Here is an 8,342-nt window from a genome sequence, read left to right on the forward strand (position 1 = left end):
TGGTGCCATTGGTGCCGCTATAACTTGTGAGTGTTTTTCGACAAAATTTCGCAATCAGAGTGTAAAGAGCAAAATCAAGTTGAATGGATCAATATGCCGAGTTTTTCATTGGTATTATCACAGGACCACGTGACAGATTTCAAGGTTAGTGCTATTAATCTGGCGAAAAATGGGTCGTTTTTGATTATTTTAAATTAAAACGTTCGAAATTATTAAACTTCGATGGTTATGTTATGGGCTCAGTTTGTTCACCATAGAGATATCCACACATGACTTGAAAGAAATTTTCAAGTGGTTGTCACCAGAGTTGATCAGAACAGATATTTGTAAGCAAGGTGCAACAATTCGTCAAGAATTGTATTTGCGCTTTACAAGTGCAGCAAATTTTTATGAGTTTTATTCAGACGATTTGTGGGAATATGGTCGTCGAGTAAAATGAGCATGTAACATCAGAATTAGATCGAATACACCAGAGTTTAATCAACAGTCTAATTGTAAAACCCTTTATCAAATCGTTGATACCTCAACTTATGTTTTTAAAATTTCCTCAGGTTATTGCATTAATATCATTGGTGCAGATAACATTGCTGGAGATTTCATGAATATTTAGTTTGTCTCTTCTCCCAATCTTTTATTCGGACAGTGAGGCCTATCCTGAAGTAAAAATTTTCTCACAGAGTAAATTATTGCAATACTGTTTTTGAAGGTGAGGTTGACTCCTTCTCACACGAAAGGGAGCTGTAATTTTAATATCCTAGGAAATTTGTCCACCGACTAGCACGGGGGATAAAAAGGCAAATGAATGTTTTGAGCACGTGATGAAAATTCCGGCTCGAGAAGCGGGTGTGGAGTTTTCTCTGTGCGGGAAACGCCAGCTCGTTTCATAATCCCGGCTTGGAAGGAATACATACATACGTGTGTGGGTATAATAACGTGTAATGTACGTCGAGTCTATTTTACTTTTGGCTCTTTGAGCCAGCAGCAGTCGTCTACCTGTGAATATAATCCTGCGCGAATGGAAACTCTGCAGACTTCAAAGAATCTTCGTTGTGTATACATATAAATGCGGCGAGACGCAGAGACGGACTCGTGGTTAATGATTGCTATCACATTTTATATGGAAAGTATAAATAACTACCAATGCGTTATCCTGTAGGATATTGTGAATAGTAAACGTAGAAATACAGGAATCATACAGTTATTCTGAGATATCGTTATTGAATACAAGATTCCCGGAGTTTCAATCATTCCGCTATAACTTAAGATCCGTGTCGAATTCTACATAACAGACCATGTCACATTTGATCAGATTTTCCATAAAATTTCGAGAACTCGTTTGATATACAACTTTAGAAGATTTTCATCTCGAAGACATGTTTAAACATTGACCGCGATTTCCTAGTATTGTAACGTATTCAACCTTGTAGGGAAATTCGACTTGTAAAAGAGTGCAACATCGACGGCTTCGACGAACGTTCGTTCCTTGGATGGTTAAAATTGACCTATAAACGATATGATTTTTATTCTGGCAAACTTGGACACTTTATTTTGATTTATGCAAAACTTGAACATGCAGCTCGATGTGTTCAGAATATACACTTACATTTTAATACACATACGTACTAAACTATTTCAGTGTTTGAACATCTAAAGCTGTTCAAAGTTAGGGTTCTGGAAATCTGAACAAGATACCCAGCCAATTATCAACTGGAAATTTTCTACCACAAAAATTACCTCTTTTCTCTTGGTCAATTTTGATTTCCCAAGAAACGAACGTTCGTTGCAATCGTTGATTTTAAACGTCTTTAGTGGTTAAACTATTTATCAATTTAGAGTAAAAATTGAAACGAGATTCGCGTATTTTAATTTCGACAGTATTTTGCTAATTATTCAGGAGTCGACTCGCACCGGTTTTCGCTTTGTGGCAGTCTGGCAACCTGGACGTTTGAGACTGAGACTGTAGGTGGTCCAGGAACGATCGCTTGTCAGCTGATTCAGCATCAAACGGCGGGGCGAGCTGGCAGGCAGACTGGCGGCCGAGCTCCAGCCAGGAAAAAAGAGGAATGCCCGACTGATTGTGAGCCAGCGAACTGGCGTAGGTAAGATCCTGAGTTCGGCCACCCAACCGACTCGGATCTCGAACCCCCGAGTACCAAGAAACAGCAAAAGTTTCGAGCAAAGGGCATCGGATGCTGGGCCTACCACGGAGGCGAAGGACTCCTGGGATAAACTCATCTTCTCATCCCTTGAACAGTCACCTCTTTCGCACATTATTCTACCTCCATTGTGTTGAGCTTCCTTTGTTTGGACCTACAATTTTCATCATTTTTCATCTGCACGCGAGAAGGTAAACAGTTTTGGGTTAGGATCGAAAAGTAGACGGAAGAGAGTTGTGAGAATGGTCAAATGGTAGAATAGAACCATGACATTTATTTTAGCGACGAAGATGGCGATGTGAAACATGATAAAGTGAAAAAGTTTGAAACGTAAGCTGTGTTCTCCAAATGTGACTAGAGTAAAAATTTCATAGTTGCGCTGGAATGTGGAAAATTGTAAAACCGTGATTTAACCTACAGCAACACGAATACGATGATATTTTTAAATTCTACGTCACTGTCCATCCACTAATGATGCCTCTGATATCATGATATTCTAGGCAGTTTATTGCCACGGTTCTACATTTCGGACTTCCAAATTTTTACATACGTGTAGAATATTGAACTAATAACATTTTCAAAGCTTCTGATTCTACCTATATTTCATACCCATTCTGTTGAAAATTTGGAAAAAAATTTAAAGGGTAGTAACAAAATTCGAACCAACATTGCATAGCCGATGTTACAGAATATGTTTCAAATACGAACAATGTTGTAATTTACCTGACCCTATGCCTTGAGGAATTTCACGCTTTGTATCCATCTCTGATACACAAGCCTGAATTTACAAAGATAACGTTCAAAACTGTAATACTTTTTTACGGTGCAAGAGTACTATTTCAATTTCACAGAGTACTTACAGCTTGGGTTATAGGTACTCACGATATCAAATATCGCGATTGAATCGATTCTTCAGTTACTTGTGAATATACCTATGTAAGGGGAAAAGTATTTCTATCTCAAAATATAACGGAATGCGGAGGAACAAAGTTATAAACTTTACGAGGTAGCATAAAAGTCGAGCGTATCCCTTTCTCTCTGTACATTTGCGTGGAATATGATGCTACTGCATGTTTGTCGGTGAATATTCTAAAACTTCTCAAACGAGAACTATTCACCCGTTCCAGTCTGTGTATAGGTTATCCCTTTAACGATTGGGGACGAGAGAAGAAAAAGAAGAGAAAACGAACGTCGCACGGTCAGCCTACAAAATTACTTTGAAACTGCTTTATAGCTTCCCTGGCTCTGAGGTGGTTGAAAAAAATGCTGCGGTTGACCTTCCTTTCCATGAAATAAGGAGAAAAAGTACACCTACGGCCAGGTGACACACGTCCCATGATAACCTTTATCGCACGGTCAACGCATCGAGGGGTCCCTTCGTAACTCGATAGTCCTGCGGGTAAAACGAGACTTGGACGTGGAAATATTGCGGTGGATGATCAGCGAGTGCTCCATTTTCGACGAAGGGAATTCCTCATTCACCGAATCTCGATACATGATGAGGACAGCTTGTAAAATGGGAAGATTCCGTTTCTCCAAGTTCAATGGCAGCACCTCCCAAATGTTGGCTACTTTGCGTTAGCTGTGAATGTTAGAATATTACTATCAAGCGTGATTGCAATTGTGCCTAACTGATGAAAATCGATTTTCTATCAATTTTGGCAGCGGTGATCTTTGTTAGAAAACATTGAAGAAAAATTTCAAACGAAAGAAATTTACTTGCTCGAAATGGTACCAGTATTACTTTCATCGCATCTTAATTATTTTATTGTTAGGGTCGGCATGAGAAGTGCGCCAAATTCTCTCACCTTTGTGCAAGGTTTCAACATCTCTACCAATCCATACTTCGAATCAATAAAAAACAGTTTATTACCGAAAACTGGTTGATACATTTACAAATTACTAACGGAAATGATTAATCAATTCTTGGCCGTAAAGTCCGTTCAACACAATACTCAAAAAACTGTTCACTCTTTTTCTAATACCTAAGAATATCGCGGACATTTTATGCTCACATAATCTTTATGGATCTGCGAAAGAACAAGAATAATTCAAGTTTTCATATCTCTACTCAAGTTCATACCTACGCATAGTCTTGTTTCACTTGGATATAGCGCGAGGTGAAGTTAGGAAGGAACGTCGTGAAAAATCGCACGTAGATATCAAGATCCTCATCGCGAATATATTTCACTATACGACACGATTAGCCTCTTAATTAATCTTTGCCAACCTCGACGACCGCCACACAGGAACATACGTGACATACCGTCAAAGTGTTCACGGAATTCGCTTCGATTGACTCGTTCCTTTAAACGGTATAAGACAGAATTCATGTAGAGTACGAGATGCAGTTCCTGTGTCATTCACCCGAGCCTTATTCTCGACGCCTATCTAAACCCAACACACTGGATATACCTACTCTAAAAAGTGTTCATACTCGTCCTCCTAATTGACTGTTCAAATCGTGACCACATTACCATTTAATGGTCTCTTTCGGCGGCGTTCGGTTATACGTGCAGTTGCCTCATAGTGTCCAAATGTAACCATGCATGCATGCATGCCTTTCAATACCCAAACGCATTGCCGACGACAAGAATTTAGATTCTGCAGACATTTCAATGAGCTGATATTTCCTTTCCTCCCTTCATATCACTATTGAATTATCGAGGTAAATAGCATGAAAAAATAGGCCAGTTTGACCGTACTACGAGATTCGAAGTTAATCCTTCCGCGAATGCAGAGAATTCCGCGAGTCAACGGAAGCTGTTACTATTGGATACTTTCGAAAAATATGTGGAGTCGAGATCTCGTGATGAAAACTGATCAGCCAATTGCCGCACGAATTGCATCGGCGAGGGCGTGATTCGTTGCAGTTTTATTATACCCTCGTCAGTCTTCGTATACTTAAGAAACTAATGGAGGACTCCCCTATTTCCTAACGCCGGCGAAGTCATGGGGATCGTATAAAACGAGCGTACGTGCTTTGGATATCTTCGCGCCAAGTTGCCAGAGCTGGAAGGATCTTTCGACCCGTTCGTCACGTTCTAGGTGGCCTCTCAATATTTATATACCCACACAATGCCCACGAATACACACAGCTTCAGACCTGAGGAAAACAACCTCAGGTTCTAGCACTTTCTCCGTAGATAAAAATGCGCTGATGAAGTTCCAATTTCCACTGACCATGTCTTTTTGCACCTCCCAGATTAGCCAATTTTCAAGTCTGACGCTGAAGTACGGCCAGGAAGAAAAAGAAAGATTTAGAGAGCCAGTCTGTTGGCAGGGAGAACGAGTCGGACAGGTACCTAATTAAGCATGATGTAGAAGCAAAGAGAAACAATAGAATGGAATGGAATAGAATAGAGTTTTTATTATGTCCCGAGAAAGGAGCCCCGAGGAATAGTAGGAAGTGTATTAATTACACAGTGATTATCATAGTGAAATCATAATAAAAGCAGACTACGTGCAGTAGCTGGTGATGATTTGGCGTGGTATACGGGGTGGTATATAAAAATGTGACGTAGACTTCCGTAGACTATAGTTTGGTGACAATCCAACAATGTTTGGTGTCCATCTAACACCATCTAATTTCAAATTTCCAAATTGACCACCAAAAATGTACTATGACACTCCACTCCTGCCAATTTTGCTGAATAATAACACCAACATTTTGTACAGTATTGTCATCAGAATTTGAGTCCCCCTAATTGGACAATAGTAAAACAAAGTTGTCGAAGTGAGACGTACAAACTGACGGCGACCTTACTCGAACAATCTGAAGAAATGACTCATCGCAGGAACAAATCGTAAAATTTATCATTGGTTTCTTCAGTTTATTATCCCCGAACCCCACTGAAATACCGATCATTAAACTAGGTAGCGAGTTCGACCATTCGAAACTTAAAGTACCTGCACGAAAGGTGAAACGACAGTGAATGATCGAAGCATTCGAAAAGGCAGAGACTTTGAACAAGGAAGAGAAGAAGCATAAGGTCGAAAGTTCACGGTCAGTGATGTAGTAGAGTCCATTCACAGTTAAGTTGTAGATGGCGATTTTGAGATTAACCCAAACTTTGCAATTCTCTTCAGAGGAGAATTACCACCATCTGCAACATTCGTGGAGAAGTTAGCCAGCCGCAACGAAGTCTGTATCCACTATGTTCATCCTGCTACCTTTTCGTAATAACCTAACCGCAAGCTGTGTACCCGTTGCCTTCAACTCCCAAGCGGCGCCCCGGCCTGGAATGAGGTTCCGGGCTGAAATGACGTCAAGACAGAAAAGCCCAGCGTACACTTCCGGCGTTTCGGAAAGATTGAGTAAATCGGTTCGCCAAATCACCCCTTCGGGACCATGAGACTCCTGCACTGCACCTCGTATACCTATGTGTATATAATATACACTCGCCGGAAACGAGTAGCGTTACACGTGTGTCTGAACGATGAGCACACGCGCATTTCAAACGCCTGCCTGAAACTACACTGTGTCTGTGTTTCTGCACAAACTGCTTATACATGCATACATTTATTTACCCGCACGAGTGGTCCGCCGTATTTTCCGTCTACATTATGCATGGCGAAGCCTGCCTCTTGCGGATGGACGAGATGCCGCAGCCCAGAAGAGACTTGAGGCTTTGCTCCGCTTGACACACTTCTTCGGTGATCGTATTCAAGGCGCTTTTGTTTCTTTCATTTTTTTTTTTTTTGTCAATTGTTCCGGAAATGAAATGTCCTACTTCAACAACGAGTTTCAAGCTCTGGAAAATTACATCATACCGTTTTCAGTGAAATCTTTGTGATGGAATTTAATATATTTGCTGATCATCTGTGACGAAAAACTCGCTTTGACTCGTATAATAAGGAAGTGTGACTTTCAATGTGAGCTAGGACGAATGCGCGTTGAGTTATTATTAGAATAATACCGTCCCATTTATTCGTATTGAAATTCGCGCACGATAAGTGGTAATGAGTTCCATGGTTATTAAATCGCAGATAAAGAACAGAGAAACCAGTTCCAACTTCTTGACTATAAAACCCGGATATTGTGGCGTTGAAAACTTGATAAGATATTCAACGCTTCTTATCACGATTTAATATTACTCTGTGGCTAATTGTTATGGAGTGAACGATAATGAACACTCTTGTTTACGTCATAATTTGCCACTGCACGTATACGACTTCTGGTAAACGGAATAAACGTAGAAAATATCGAGAATTCGTGGACGATAAACGGCTTCTTAAATAGTTACATCGATGGTTTATAGTCATTGTCGCATGTAAAATGCGGGAATGCTTTAACCTGGTGTAGAAAGTGGTTCGAGGATCTCGAGTCGAGGAAAGAAGAACGAAGCTTGGGAGGCGTTGAATTCCGTAACACGAACACCTCAGATCTCCCGAGCTTATGGTCTTCGGCACTCTTCACGATTGCATAAATTACTCAAACCAGTCTCGATGCATCCCTTTGTCCAGGGTCCTGCCTATATCATATTTTCAAATGATAATTAAATACGTGGGTATACCGGCTCGTGTTTTTCACGCATTACAGTGTAGGTCGAGGCATTGGTGAATGGAGCCGAGAGTCAACTGCGCGATAATTTATTCCTGACCAAATAAACGACCACAGTAATAATAGTAAAGAAACAAAAGTAAAAGGAAATGAAAACATCGTGCACAGTGCTCGATTTCGGTGTGGTTCAATAACGTTCTTGAATTCCATAATCTTTCGTCTTGGGATTCATTGGGAGGAATTTTTCCACCGTGCAACGATGAAGAACTGATAGGATAGCCATGAGCGTGTTCAATTCTGCTGCTGCTGGGTATAAACAGGCACATTGTTCGACCTACGTGAGAGGCGATGGTCGACTACCTCTCTGCAAATATAGATTTTATGCGGAAAGTAAGCAAGTAACCAGAAAGTGTTGTACCTACGTGCAGCATGTCAATCCTCTTGTTTGCATTCAGAGGAAGGATACCCACGTTCATGGAAATCCGTGGACTACCAGAGTAGTTTGTGCGCAGCTTGCTCTCGGCTGCATGTTCTTGAGTTTTAAAGAGGTGGACGTCTGTTGAGTTTGTTTTGTACTGTTAACCAATTTTTAAATATGGCTCGCACCGGTCAGTGAAATCTTTCGAAATGCTGTCGAATCATCGAGCTTATGTGAACTTCCTTGTAACCACGTGAAATCTTTG

The sequence above is a fragment of the Neodiprion fabricii genome, chromosome 4 (assembly GCF_021155785.1).
Source record: "Neodiprion fabricii isolate iyNeoFabr1 chromosome 4, iyNeoFabr1.1, whole genome shotgun sequence".
In the NCBI taxonomy this organism is placed as follows: Eukaryota; Metazoa; Arthropoda; class Insecta; order Hymenoptera; family Diprionidae; genus Neodiprion; species Neodiprion fabricii.